Raw genomic sequence first — 15,042 nt, 5'->3', positions numbered from 1 at the left:
GTATCCAGCGAAAATGTATCGGGGAAGTCCCAGAACAGGAGGTATCCAGCGAAAATGTATCGGGGAAGTCCCAGAACAAAGTGTTTCTTTTAAGAGTTTAGAAAAGCTCATGGACGTATTTATTACTTGCTGAAAGGCCCAGTGAATTTTCCAGTCTCCTCCTTGTCCTGAAAATTGCCTTCAGTTGTTAAAGTTGTGGAGCTTTTTCTTTTAACCCCCATCTGAGGTCTCTTAAGGGCGAGACAGCTGGTGAGAGAGTAGACCTTTCTGATTTTTGTGTCCTCGGGTAAGAGATGCTCAGCATTATATTCTGTATAGGAAGTGGGCTTGCTAGTTCATTTCAGCCCTGCAGCTCACCCTCATCATTATTAATGCTTGGAATAAGGGCCTGTTTTCTCTTTATGTTAGCAGAAATATGGGAAAATAGAGATATGAGTGAGGATGATGGTAGGATCATTTTGAGTATGTAATAAACACCTCGCAAGTGTTGGCTTATTTAATCCATATGACAGTCCATTTTGTTCATAAGTAAACTGAGTCACAGAGAAGTTGGACATTTTGCCGAAAGTCACACAGCTGTCTGCCTTGGACGCCTGCACACTTGATTGCTTCGCTGTATTCCTTATTGAGATGACTGAGCCAAATGCCTTGATAGTGTGTGACTAGTCTTCAGACGGCTCATGTCACCCTGACAGTTGTGCACTGGGGAGGCAGATTTCATCGGCGTCTGTCAACAGGCGTTACACCTTTTCAGTGAGACCCTTGTTTGTGTGACTGTTCTATAGCTTTTGTGATTTTCTTATGGCTTTTAAAAACTCTGTTTTTAATGTTTTTAACTTCCCCGCTTCTGAATATAAAGAACCCATTTCAAATATTGGAAACCTTTTGGAAGTTGAACCTGACTCATAGGTCTTCATGTTTTCCATTTTTTTTTGTCCTTGAAGGGTTCACTTTGCCTTTCTGTCAAAGAGAGGATCCCATACAAATAGAGGCTTTAATGTTTGCTTGCAGCACCCCCCCCCCATTTTATATTTTGACTTTTGGTCTAATAAATGAAAGAAAAAATGTTTAATGTTAAATTGAAAATGGAAACCACTTCTTTCACTATGAACTTAACTCTGTTTCATCATATGATATAAACTCAAGCAATAAAGCCCTGCCCCAAATATAAATGTCATGTCCTGTAAAAAAAAAAAAACAAAAAAACACAGATTAACATAAAAACTTAGCAAAGTAGTTTCATTGGGGATGAATTTTTAAAATGAAGGTGTATTTATGGTGAAAACAGAGAATGGTTATTCCAGACCATAGAGAGAGGCTCCTGTAATATATTTTAAATTGATCACTTATAAATCACTACTTTCTATAGAGGCTGAAAGGCATAGAAATCTAACTCCTTTATGCAAAGAACTGCTATACATTTAAAATAATTACAAGGGACAGTCGTATACAAATAGAAAAGTAGATTTTGAGATTCAGAAAACTCAGATGAGAAGTTTCTAGCTATATAAGGTGGTTGCAAATAGACTTGAAGGCAGATAGATTTTCCCAGTGGTCTGCTGACTTCTTTTTTAGTCTTGTTTAACCAAATAAATACAATGCTGAGAGTTGCTTTCCGTTTCCCCCCTCTAGCTTGGGTCTATCCTGGAGTCTATGGACCAAAAAGTCTGTAGCTTGCAAGGCTGATAAAAGCCTCTCCTCTGCTGCCTAGAAATGGCCCTGGATCAGCAGTTTGTCATCCTGCCCTGAGAGGGAATAGGTTCCAGATCTGGTCTCTAGCCTAGATTCATTGGGATCCTCTGTGCCATCCCAGAGTGGTGTGTTGCTTGATAAATGTAACATCCTCCAGCTTTGTCTGATAATGTGTCTGGCCTAGCTGCTGTGCTGTGATTGGAATCAAAACATATGGCTTGTTATTAGGGCAGTGACTGGCTGTGGAGAACATGGATGTCTGTTGCTTTTCATTGCTCATTGATTTAGTGAGTTAGAATGCCTTTCCTTTGGTGCTGGCTTTAGATAGTTCGGCCCTGTTGGCCATTTTGTAAGATTGTCTTCATGTGTGACTTGTGTGTATTTCCTTGATCTAGGCAGGGTATACAGGGTCAAGGACTGAGGGGAAGGGATAATTGTTTACAGAAAAGGTGGAGGGGTGTGGATTTGAAATGAAACAGGAGGCTGGGGAGTGTAGGCTTCCTCTGAATATCAAGGGCATTCTTTAAACCCCTAGTTAACCTCAGAAAGTCCTTTCTTTGCTCTCACAGTAGGGAGTTTGGCTGGCTTGAGCTAATAGTTGGAATCAGAACCAGGAGTTGTGGGTTAAATTTCTCCCTGGCAAAGGCCAGTGTTTGGGGCTTACCTCTACTCGTGTCCTGCTGCCCCTCTTTGGATCTTTTTAAACTGTATACGGTAAAGACTGACTTGATACATATTTTGGTTATGTTTTAGATCTTTATTATGAAGCTTTTTTTTTTTTCCTTCTTTCAACACATTGATTGAGTACCAGTTATGTCCCAGAGCCTGTTCTTGGTCTTGGGATATATTGGTATACAAAAGAAACAAAATCCTAAGTCTTAGAGTTTATATTCTAGTAGACTGTTACATTACAGTGTTCATTATTTGAGAGGACCAAGGTTTTAGTCATAGCTGAGGTGGCACTCTGGCATGGGTTGGGAGAAGAGACTGGATTCAAGTCCTAGGAACTGTCCTGACTTGCTGAGTTTCTCTGAGCCTCAGTTTTCTCACCTGTAAAATAAGGAAATTGAATATTCTTTTTTTTATTATCAATAAATCATACTGAATGATTTGTAGAGTCTTCTTCCAGTTTTGTAATTTATGATACTGGTTCCCCTGAACATTTCATTTCAGCCCATTATCTGAGCTGGGCTTGTAACTGATGATCAGTCTTCGTGTGTTAATTTGAAAAAGACTTTTTAGACTAAGAAAGAAGATAATTGTTTCTGGAGAGTTGATATTTCTACATATGGTCATGGGATTTTTTGGTAAGTGTAGTGAATTTATAGATTTTTCTAAAGCATTACTCCAGGACATTTTCATTCTTATCACAATGAACGTCAGAGATAACATTTATTTTTTAAAGTCTTCACATACAGGCTCTTCTTGGCACTGTACTTGCTGCTGAAGCTACAGTGATGGGGGCCTGGCTTTTGAAATAATGTTAAAAGAATACCATGGGATAGAATTTTTAAAAACTCTTGAAAACAGAGTAACTTCCCAGCTTTTAAAAAGAAAAGGAAAAAGCAATAAGGAACTGTTCATTTATTCTGTGAGCATATGCGTACTTTTTACATAAAGTCTGAGTTTCCCTTGTGTCCTATGAACTGGTTGGTTGCAAATGAGAAGAGTTGCCTGTTTTTACACGAGCCTGAGAAACACTCATCATTGGGTAAGAAATAACTTTTTTGTTTGTGTGAAATCATAAGACAGAACCCATTCCAGCATACACCTCCAATATAAAGCTCAAGGATGGAGGCCTGTTAATCAAGCGGAAGTATGGGAAGTGAGAAATGAAACACAAGTCTTATTTTTCACACCTCTAAATGAGTGACTGCAAAGGATGAACTTAAAAATAATAATGCAACCTTTTTCTTGCATCACACCTTTTAATAAGGCAGTTTAAAAATATTTAGGGTGAACCTTCATCAGGATGCGTGTAATTGCCTCAGCACAATTTAGGAGTCCTTTGAGGTGATGCCTCCGCAGTGCCCAGAAGCCTGGAGGCAGATGCCTGGGGGGTTGAGACGCTCTGTCACTCACTGATACATTGAAGATGATTTGGTGGAGACCTTTCAGGATTTGGGATCTCATTTTCCTCTCAAACGCATGCTGTGGGGTAGAAGCCATGACAGGAGTGTGTGGTTTACATCTGTTTATAAGTTACTGATGTTGTAAGAACAGGCATGTAGACATCCTTGGTTCTGTCTGCCTCTGTAACAATATCTCCTCGTCCTTTTCGGTCCATTTCAAATACCTTCATCTCTGTGACATCTTTTCCTGACCACCCCCAGCTGGCCATCATCTCTCTCCAATATGTTTCAGACAGATTAGACTGGCGCTTTGTGTTTTTATTCCAGGTTGACCACTTGGAGGCGGTTTGATCTTGGGCAGATTACTTTGCCTTTCTGTATCTTCATTTCCTCATCTGCAAAGTGGAGATAATATAAGCATCTACCTTTGAGTATCATGGTGATTATGAAATGAGTTAGTGTAGGTGATACACTTAAAACAGTGTCTGGCATTGTGCTGCTGCTGTTTTATCAATATTATTATTTTACTTCCCTCTTGGTATATAGTTCACGTTCTTCTTTGCTACACTAATGTATTTAACTTCTCTGCCTTAAATTGTGCATGATTCCTTCCAGCCTGAAATTTCTTGTAATACCTAGCCTGGTACCTTGGACATGCTAATGCTTTGGCTCACATACTGTGAGCCCCCTGGATGATATCATGGAACATTTTTTTTTTTTCTTTTTTTTTTTTAATTTTATTTTATTTTTAAACTTTACGTAATTGTATTAGTTTTGCCAAATATCGAAATGAATCCGCCACAGGTATACATGTGTTCCCCATCCTGAATCCTCCTCCCTCCCCATACCATCCCTCTGGGTCGTCCCAGTGCACTAGGCCCAAGCATCCAGTATCGTGCATCGAACCTGGACTGGCAACTCGTTTCTTACGTGATATTTTACATGTTTCAATGTCATTCTCCCAAATCTTCCCACCCTCTCCCTCTCCCACAGAGTCCATAAGACTGTTCTATACATCAGTGTTTCTTTTGCTGTCTCGTACACAGGGTTATTGTTACCATCTTTCTAAATTCCATATATATGCGTTAGTATACTGTATTTATGTTTTTCCTTCTGGCTTACTTCACTCTGTATAATAGGCTCCAGTTTCATCCACCTCATTAGAACTCATTAGATTCAAATGTATTCTTTTTAATGGCTGAGTAATACTCCATTGTGTATATGTACCATAGCTTTCTTATCCATTCATCTGCTGATGGACATATAGGTTGCTTCCATGTCCTGGCTATTATAAACAGTGCTGCGATGAACATTGGGGTACACGTGTCTCTTTCCCCTCTGGTTCCCTCAGTGTGTATGCCCAGCAGTGGGATTGCTGGATCATAAGGCAGTTCTATTTCCAGTTTTTTAAGGAATCTCCACACTGTTCTCCATAGTGGCTGTACTAGTTTGCATAGTTTGCATTCCCACCAACAGTGTAAGAGGGTTCCCTTTTCTCCACACCCTCTCCAGCATTTATTATTTGTAGACTTTTGGATCGCAGGCATTCTGACTGGCGTGAAATGGTACCTCATAGTGGTTTTGATTTGCATTTCTCTGATAATGAGTGATGTTGAGCATCTTTTCATGTGTTTGTTAGCCATCTGTATGTCTTCTTTGGAGAAATGTCTATTTAGTTCTTTGGCCCATTTTTTGATTGGGTTTATTTTTCTGGAGTTGAGCTGTAGGAGTTGCTTGTATATTTTTGAGATTAGTTGTTTGTCAGCTGCTTCATTAGCTATTATTTTCTCCCATTCTGAAGGCTGTCTTTTCACCTTGCTAATAGTTTCCTTTGATGTGCAGAAGCTTTTAAGGTTAATTAGGTCCCATTTGTTTATTTTTGATTTTATTTCCAATATTCTGGGAGGTGAACATTTTGTTAAGAGTTCAAAACAGGGTGCATTCTCATTCTGAATATTAGAACCTTAGAAGTGAATGGGGACTGATGTTGTTTATTTCTTAATTGCTGAGACGGCAGCACCAAGGCCAAACGCTTATGGTCTCCCACTGAGTGGCCTGATAAGAAGGCTAGCCACTCAAGGCTTAGGGACCTCATTCTCTTTTTGCTGATATTACTTGCATAAATGAGATGGCTTCTGATAATTCTCTGAGCAATTTAGGCCAGGTTAATACTGACCAGTAATTTCCTGAGGTGCCATGTAGTGGCAGGAATGTGATTTAGGTAACATGGGCCCTTGCTAGCTAGGATGAACACTGGAAGACCAGCTGTGCTTCTGGAATAATGAATGCCTTTCAGAGGAACTGCTTTTATTCCCAAGAGCTCCCGTCCCTCCCTTTAAACCATCAAGGGAGTCCGAATGGTGATGAACGGAGAGGTGCAGGACTGAACTAGCTGGTTGTGGATCTTTCCTCAGCAGTTCTAGAGACAACTGCGATTTAGGGCATTCTGGCAGGCTCACACCTTGGTTGAAAGTACGGAATTAAAATATACAAATGATGAGTGTGTGGGGAAGACCTTATGATGAGTGTGTGGGGAAGAACTTTCCAGCCAGGTTAGATCTGCTTTCCCAAGGTAAGTGCTTTGACTCCTGCAAAACTTGTCTGACTTCGTCATGCAAAAGATTGCACTTCACTTATCAGCCAAACCCTACCACATTAGGAGAGTGTTGTTGGCCTGACAAGTATGTGGTTGTGGGAAGCCAGTGTTGAGAAGCTGATGAGTTCTTTGACTTTGGGCTCTGGAAGAACAAATAGCTTCTTGAGTTTAAACTTGCCAAGTATGAAGCAGCTCTGGTCCTAAGACTGCAGCTTTGTCAAGGGTGCTTACTTCCCTCTGGGCCTGGGATCCAGACAAGGATAGATGAGGATTCATTGTCCTTCACAGACCCAACAAGGTCTTCCTGTCCCTCTCTCCAGGCTGCTCATGTAATTGTACTAATATTGCTTCTGAGAGATTTTAAGAATTCCTCAGAGGGATCTGGGGAGGATAGAAGGACCTCCTTGATAGTTTAGAAATGTTGCTCTTATCTCTTGATTGACTGCATACTGTTTTGGTTTCTGCTTAGGCCAAAATCTCCTTGCTGGTTATGTTGTCTTTGATCCACACCTTCCCCATAGGCTGCATCATATGGGAAATGCTTTAACTGGGTTTCAAAAAGTTCTCAGTTGTATGTGTGAAGTCCAGCCAGTTACTTGGTTTTTCAAAAATTGTGGTAAAAATGCCCATAAGATAAAATCTACCATCTTACCTATTTTTAAAAATAGTTATTTATTTTTGGCTATGCTGGATCTTCGTTGCTTTGCGGGTTACTCTCTAGTTGCGATGTGAAGCCTTCTTGTCAACAGCACTGGCTCTAGGGTGCACAGGCTTCCATAGTTATGGTGAGGGAGCTCAGTAGTTGCAGCTCCCAGGTTTTAGAGCATGGGCTCAATAGTTGTGGCACATGGGCCTAGTTGTCTCACGGTATGTGGGATCTTCCTGGACCAGGGATCGAATCAGTGTCTCCCACACTGGCAGGCAGATTCATTACCATTGAGTCACCAGGGAAGCCCCATCTCATCTATTTTTAAATGCATAGTTCAGTAGTGTGAAGTACACTAACCCTGTTGTGCAACCAATCTCCAGAATTCCTGTCATCTTGTAAAACTAAAAGTCTTTGCTCGTTAAGCACTAACTCCCCACTCTCCCCTCTGCCAGGCTCCTGGCACACCATTTTGCCTTATGTCTCCATGTACTTCACTACTCGAGGTACTTCATATAAGTGGAATTTTGGTATTTGTCTTTTTGAGACTGGCTTATTTCGCTTAGCATGATGTCCCCAAGATTCATCCAAGTTTAGTATATATCAGGATTTCCCTTCCTTTTTTTAAGGCTGAATAACATTTCATTGTGTGTATATACTGCATTAGGCCTGTTCTTTCATCCGTCTGTTGACACTTGGGTTGCTACCACTTCTTAGCTATTGTAAATAATGTTGCTATACATATGGGTGTGAACTATCTCTTCAAAATTCCTGGAAATAGAACTGCCATATGACCCAGCAATCCCACTGCTGGGCATACACACCGAGGAAACTAGAATTGAAAGAGACACATGTACCCCTATGTTCATCACAGCACTGTTTATAATAGCCAGGACATGGAAACAACCTAGATGTCCCATCAGCAGATGAATGGATAAGAAAGCTGTGGTACATATACACAATGGAGTATTACTCAGCCACTAAAAAGAAGACATTTGAATCAGTTCTAATGAGGTGGATGAAACTGGAGTCTATTATACAGAGTGAAGTAAGCTGGAAAGAAAAACACCAGTACAGTATACTAACACATATATATGGAATTTAGAAAGATGGTAAAGACAACCCTGTATGCGAGACAGCAAAAGAGACACAGATGTGTAGAACAGTCTTTTGGACTCGGTGGGAGAGGGAGAGGGTGGGATGATTTGGGAGAATGGCACTGAAACATGTATAATATCATATATGAAATGAATCGCCAGTCCAGGTTCGATACAGGATGCTTGGGGTACACTGGGATGACCCGGAGGGATGGTACGGGGAGGGAGGTGAGAGGGGGGTTCAGGATGGGGAACACGTGCACACTCATGGTGGATGCATGTTGATATATGGCAAAACCAATACAATATTGTAAAGTAAAAAAAATAAAATAATAATTAAAAAAAAATTCCTCTTTCAGTTTTTTTGGATATAGACCCAGAAGTAGAATTGCTGTATCATATAATTTAATTTTTAATTTTTTGAGGAATGGCCATGCTGTTTTCTTTTTAAGAGTTGCATTTAAATTAGCTTTCTCAGGCTTTGATGTCCAGAGTGCTTTGAGTTGTTCCTGAATGGGTATTTCTTAGTCTTCTGCTCTAGCACACCTGAACTTTGACACACTGTTCATGGCTCACTTTGGTCCTTGTAGGTTGGTACTTCTCATTAGATTAGACCCAGAGGACAACCTTCTCAGGATCCTGGCTAAATAGTGGAGAAGCAAGTTGAATCTTTGAAAGCCTGAGCTTGGGTGCTTACCTGGTGCCATGCTTCTCACCCTTGTCCTCAGATAAGAGTTGGGATGACATGGTAGCCTCCTAGAAAGTTGGATGGTACAGCCCCAGTTGTGTTCTTCCTAAATCTATCCTCTGCCTTTGGGCTCACATCATTGGAAGTGGGTGAAGCACTAATCTACTCACTCACTCACTGCTATTTATATGTACTTGAGGGAGAGTTAGAGACTAGATTAGAAAGTGAGTTGCCTGTGGATCTTACTGCTAAACAGTTGGGTGTCTGTATGTGGGCAGCAGGGAATGAGGGATAAAGTGAAAGAGAGAATCTCTGGATACTTCTACACCCCACTGACTGCAGTATGTAGTTAGGCTGTGGTTCTGAGTTCTCTCCACGGTACGTGGGCCCTTCTGTGCTGAGGCCGCACAGGCGTGCAGCACTATCAAGGACCAACATGAGGGAAGCTGCCATCTTTCCGGTGGCCCATGGACACGATCCTGAGATGATTCCAGCAGGTGCATTTCCTCATAGATGTTAGCCAGTAAGCTGTCCAGGAAGGTCTGCATTTCAGATTATTAGGGGTTCTACCTCCTTTGAAACACACATTGTGCCTGCTGCTTACTGTTCCCTTTTCTCTCCGTATTGTCCAAGACCAGTTGAAGTGCCGCTTTGGTTGTGAAACTTTTTCAGAGCCTCTGTCAGGACAAGCTAGTGACGTCCTCTTCTGTTCTCGGCTCCACTCTGAGGTTACTGTTATCTTTGTGCCTGACATGGTAGTGTTGTTACTACCTGTGATACCTGTGCCAGAGACTCACCCTCCTCCGTTCAAGTGTCTGTCTCTCCCAGGACCTTATGCTGTATTTGATATATTGCTGTGTCTATGACAATTGTCTGGTGAATATTTGATTTGTCCACAAGTGACAGATGCAGTGGAATTGAGTACATTATTAGTTTAATCATGACCATTGTCCCACATAGCTGTTTGGCCACATCCGAACCACTCACTCTCTCATCCCAGATTGTAGAAACTGAAAGAAAAAATAAGCCTAAGGTTTAAAAAAAACAACTTAGCACTTAGCATGTGCTAGGCATTTTGCTAAGCACTTTGCTCAGATTCCTCAGTTACTGCTTCAGTGACCTCGTGGAGTACCTTTGCATTTTATAGGTTATGAAACAGACACCGAAAACGGTGGCTCTCTGCTAGGTTCAAATCCAGGTAGTGCAGCCTCTGAATATACATTCGATTTTAGACGACATTAGTAAATGTTAGTTCACTAGCCACAGACCTTGGGACACACTCAGTACTACCAGCTGTGGACCTGCCACCTATGAGGTGCAGGCCGAGCACGAGCACCCGGGGGACGCTGAGTCCTTGCACGGAGGTTTCAGTTAGTGATAACAGTTGAGGGGAGTGATCAGTGTGGAAGTTGGGCCATAGAGAAGGTTGTGTGCCCCTGAATAGGGGCCCAAGAGACATAGTTGCCTTGACTAGGAAAGAGGAGAGCTGAGGGAGAGTGGCCCCAGCGGAGGAAAGAGGAGGATGAGGTGGTGAGGTGGCTGCAAAGAGGGGGACAGGAAAGCGTGGCCTGAGGGGGTTAACTCGTCTCCAAGCTCCAGATGGAGGGAGGTCCCCATCTCTGTGGACTAGGCCTCGGGTATCTCCACCCTGAAGCATGTGAGGCAGAGTCTGGGCACATGTGTTCACTTACGCTGCTTCCCCCATCCTGTGTGGCCAAGCGGAACATGAAGGAAAGATGAACAAACATCCCAAGTCTCTCGACACATAGATCAAAACATATTGATGGTGTCTTGCTACCCTGATAATTTCATTGAACTGTATGAAGCTTAAAATTGATACATAGACATCCTCCTGATTAACATTAAGTGCTGCTGTCAGTCTGACATAGCTGGATAAACCAATATTGAATAATCTATTAAATATGTCACACTTGAACAAGGAGCGTAAATCATATTATATTATTTCAGCTGTAATTAGGTGGGAGATAAAATCACAAACAGACGAGTTTAGTGAATATTTCTCAGTGTGTACACAGCGTCACTGTAATTTCTGTCCTCACTCCACGGGGAGAAAGAAGTTGACTGCTTTCCAAGTATCGACTGCTGTCCAGGAAATGGGATGTTGAGGGGTGACTTACATAGTGTTCGCAGAGTGGGTTTCATTGATAAATTCAACGAGACTAGCTGCAGTCTTCCTGAAGTTAATGGCGGTGCAGATGCACCATTCTGCACTTAGCTGGAAATGGCCGGCTCTGTAGCCTTGCAGACCTGATTTTTCCTCAGGTTATGATATGTTTGCACCTCCATGTCTGCTTACCCTCCTTTCCTGGGAGATGCCTGTTGCCTTTATCGGCTGGAACTAATGAATGCAAACCAGAACTTGTGGGTGAACAGGATGGTGTAACTCTCAGTCCTTCATTGCTCCTCTTTCCCAACCCACAGAGAAAGCTGATTATTGAAATAAACAAGGGGCACAAACCGAGACACAAATGATAAGGAGATTATGTTAGGAGGGTCCAAAGGAACTGAGCTGTAGCTGAGAAATGGAGAGAATTCTAGTCCTTCTTTCACAGAGTTGTTGTGAAAAATAAGACGCACATTAAACCTTCAGAAGAGTGCTACCATGTAGCATGAGTTTCAGTACTTACCAGTGCTCTTGTTGTTATAAGAAAAATGGTCGATTTTTGTGGGGTGTCTTCAGGGTGGAATTCAAGGGTATGGTCATTTGTGGAATTCCACAAATGTGGAATTCAAGAACTTTATAAAAAGCACTGGGCTTGAATGACACGCCTTCTTTCCATTGGCTGGCGTTAGCCTAACAGGACGGGAGGTGTTAGTTCTCATTTGGGGCTGTTACCACTTCAGCGTGTTAGAAACAGTGTATATTGTCATCTTTTATTGAGAGGCCATTGTTTTTCACCTTTTTAGAAGTTTGTTTCTCACATATCAGTTTGGTCCATTTCAGGTGATTCAGTTAATGAAGGAAAACATCTTTTACACCTTCACATCATGAATGCGGACCTTAGAACTTTGTGTGGATGTTATAATCATTCAGCAGATGTTTAACAATCCTGTAATGTGTAGTGTGTGACTATTTTTATATGAAGTGTTTGCTTAAAGTTTGCTACGTCTGTGATGCTACCCCCAGCTCTCAGTTCATAGGGATTTCTGTACAGACAAGTGGAGGAGCTGCAGTGGGCTCATTCCTGGCTGCCTGAGGAAGGTGGTTTTTTTTTTTTTGGCCAAGTTGCATGATTTGCAGGATCTTAGTTTCCTGACCAAGGATTGAGCCTGGGCCCCTGGCATTTGAGGTGCAGAGTCCTAACCACTGAACCTCCAGGAATTCCCCTGAGACAGGTTTTGAGGTGCTAATCTCTTGGCTCCAATGTCATTGGAGCCAGCAGTTCTGGCTTGAGCTAGCTGGACTTTGGGGCTTGAACTGTGTAGCATGTAATGTGTCTAGGCTGAGCTACGTGGAGTTAGAGGCACTTACCCTGTGTCTCCTAAGTCACTGCTTTGCAGAGTGCTGCAAACAAGACTTTTGTGGGTTTCAGAAAGAGAAAGCGCTTTAGAAAGCAAGGATTCCCAGAGTCCTACCAGAGAACAACTGAAGGTGGACGTATCCCCCTCCAGACAACTGCCTGGCTCTGGTTTTTCTCACTACTTTGCATAATAACTTTCTTCTCCTTTCTCTCTCTCAGCTGCACTTAGAAGGACTTAATGATACCATTTAAAGTTAGAGTATAAATGTAAAGCTGATCTGTTCATGAATACCAATTAGTTGTACTTTAAAAAATATAATTTCACATATGGCAGGAACAGGTTGCTACTTGAAGGAGCTGATGGCCAGTGGGTTTTTGAGTGGAAACGTGGCTTCACCTGCTGATCTGTCTGTCCAAGGAGATGAGTGCTGTTTGTTGGAGAACTGTGGCAGAGGACTGAGAACCACCGAGGAAGGAGGAACCAAGGACGGCTAGTTCTGCAGTTACTCTGGCCACAGTGTCCTCCTGGCTCTTGAGTGTGTGTGCTCATGCAGTCGTGTCTGACTCTTTGTGACCCTATGGACTGTAGCCCACCAGTCTCCTCTGTCCATGGAATTTTCCAGGCAAGAAATATTGCAGTGGGTTGTCATTTCCTACTCCAGGGGATCTTCCTGACCCAGGGATTGAACCCAGGTCTCCTGTGTCTCCTGAATTGGCAGGCGGGTTCTTTACCACAGTGCCATGTGGGCTCTTGAATATTAATGTGTAAATTACCCTAAAATCTACTCAAGCACCAGAGATCTTTGTACATGTACCCATAGGTTTCGTTATTGTTAATAATTTGCTTTTCTGTCCTATGACTTTTTTTTTTTTTAAGATTTTTTTCCCCATAGCATTAGCAGGTACCTAAAATGGGAAGTGGTGAGTATGTGGATTTGCAGTTCCAAAGAGAAAATTGCTTGTGTTCAAGACACTTAGTCAGAACCAGGCACTGAGTGCTGCTGGGTCCCAGGCGTCGTGTTCAGCCCTGGGCGTACAGAAGTGAGTGGGGACTGTTTCTGCTCTCAAGGAGTTCAGCTCACAGTTCAGTGTGCTTGACTGTGCACGAGTGGATGGTCTCAGTACAGCAGCAGTAGGACCCCAAGGTGTGTTGGAAGCGTAGGAGGTACAGCATTCATTCTGTGGGGGAGGGGGTGAGGAGGCATCTAGGGGGACTCCATGGTCAGGGTGGGTTTGGAGGATGATAGGAAGTTTACCAGACAGACGAGACACATTGCCAGGGCAGAACAGTGGTGTCTCCAGAGGAGGGGGAGCTGGGAATGCACTCCAGAAGTTGGGTTTTTTGTTTTACTCCCACCTCATATGTGTTAGATAGGTGACCTAATCATTTGCTGAGAAAGAAGAGAAATGCCTCCCACCCGTGTCTCCCTCCCTTTTGTTGGGCATCGGGACTGCATCCAGTATTGTGATCTTGCCCAACCTCTGTGTAACTGAGCCTCACAGAGCCCAAGGTGCACACAGATTAGTTAAGTCGGATCGAAGTTCAACTCAAACATTCATGTTGGTCCAGTGCCATTTCCGCTGCCCTCCATCCAAGTTGTTACTCTGTGGTTTCTGTGTTGTTAGATTTATGCCTTTTCTCATTCGTTCAATAAATGCTTCCTGAGTTGGTTATAAACAACTGTACCGTCTGATAGAGTTATAAGGGTCTCAGTCTTAAGGTGGAAATTAACTTTGAAAATATAGGCTGATTCAGAATATGAAAAGCCAGAGTAAAGAGTGAGGGTTTAAGGATTTATACCTTTCAACCTAGAGAGGATGCCAATGAGTTTCTGAACTTGTAGCCTAAGGCAAATTCTTTTTGATTCCTGTATTCCTCGACTTCATTTACTTCTGTGGGATAAGACTTCAGTGTGTTTGAATACATAAAAATACACGAATAAAGGTAGGCCTTGCATTGGGTGAGAGAGTAGAATCTATGAGACTCGGGACTCTGAGGGCCAAACCGTCTGTTGTTTTTTTAAAACAATTTTATTTACTTTTAAAATTGACTTTTATTTATTAATTTTTAGATTTTCGCTGCACCAGGTCTTCGTTGCCTTGCACGGGGCTTTCTCTGGTCGTGATGTGCAGGCTTCTTGTGGCCTTGGCTTCTCTTGTTACAGAGCATGGGCTCTTGGGTGCTGGCTCAGTAGTTGGGCGCAAGGGCTTAGTTGCCTCATGGCGTATGAAGTCTTCCTGGACCAGAGATTAAACCTGTGTTCTCTGCATTGGCAGGTAGATTCTTCACCTTTGGACCACTAAGGAAGTCCTCAGATAGACTGATTTGGAAGCCTACATCCAGCTGTGTAATCCTGGGCAATTTGCTTACACACTCAGTGTCTCATCCCCTATATGGAAAATATTGATGAAAATAGTATCTATATGAAGTTGTTACTAGAATTAAGTGAGCTAATGTAAATAGCATGGTAAGGTGCCTGATAAATTAGCAAGCCTTTTATGGATATTCGCTGTAATTGGGGAGTTGCCTGACTGAGTGTCTCAGCTGGGTTAATTCTTCTGTGATTCCTTAGAACATTGTGACAGTTTCTCACCTTGCTGATGTGACAGGATCATCCGGAGAGCATTGTAGAATTCAAGGCCCAAAGATTTCCAGTTTCATCAAGATGGACTAGGTAGGCCCTTTCCTCCTAGATCCTCCCACTAGATCTAAAATCACTGGACGTAACAAAGAAGCCATACAGTCTCTGAAAAGTGGGAGAGCAGGCT

General features: G+C 42.4%; 1 protein-coding gene and 1 long non-coding RNA gene across 9 annotated transcripts in view; both read left to right on the top strand.

Moving 5' to 3' along the window:
• The window catches only part of AUTS2 (activator of transcription and developmental regulator AUTS2), a 1,221,294-nt gene that overhangs the window by 155,101 nt on the left and 1,051,151 nt on the right, over positions 1-15,042 (top strand). The gene's annotated exons all lie outside the window — the stretch shown is intronic.
• The window catches only part of LOC133238917 (uncharacterized), a 158,083-nt gene that overhangs the window by 29,774 nt on the left and 113,267 nt on the right, over positions 1-15,042 (top strand). Inside the window, exon 2 of the long non-coding RNA XR_009733675.1 lies at positions 42-15,042. This exon is cut by the window's right edge and continues 113,267 nt beyond it. This is a non-coding gene — a long non-coding RNA (uncharacterized LOC133238917). The remainder of the gene's footprint in view (positions 1-41) is intronic.

The sequence above is a fragment of the Bos javanicus genome, chromosome 25 (genome assembly GCF_032452875.1).
Source record: "Bos javanicus breed banteng chromosome 25, ARS-OSU_banteng_1.0, whole genome shotgun sequence".
Classification (NCBI taxonomy): domain Eukaryota; kingdom Metazoa; phylum Chordata; class Mammalia; order Artiodactyla; family Bovidae; genus Bos; species Bos javanicus.
This window is presented reverse-complemented; position numbering and strand designations above follow the sequence as displayed.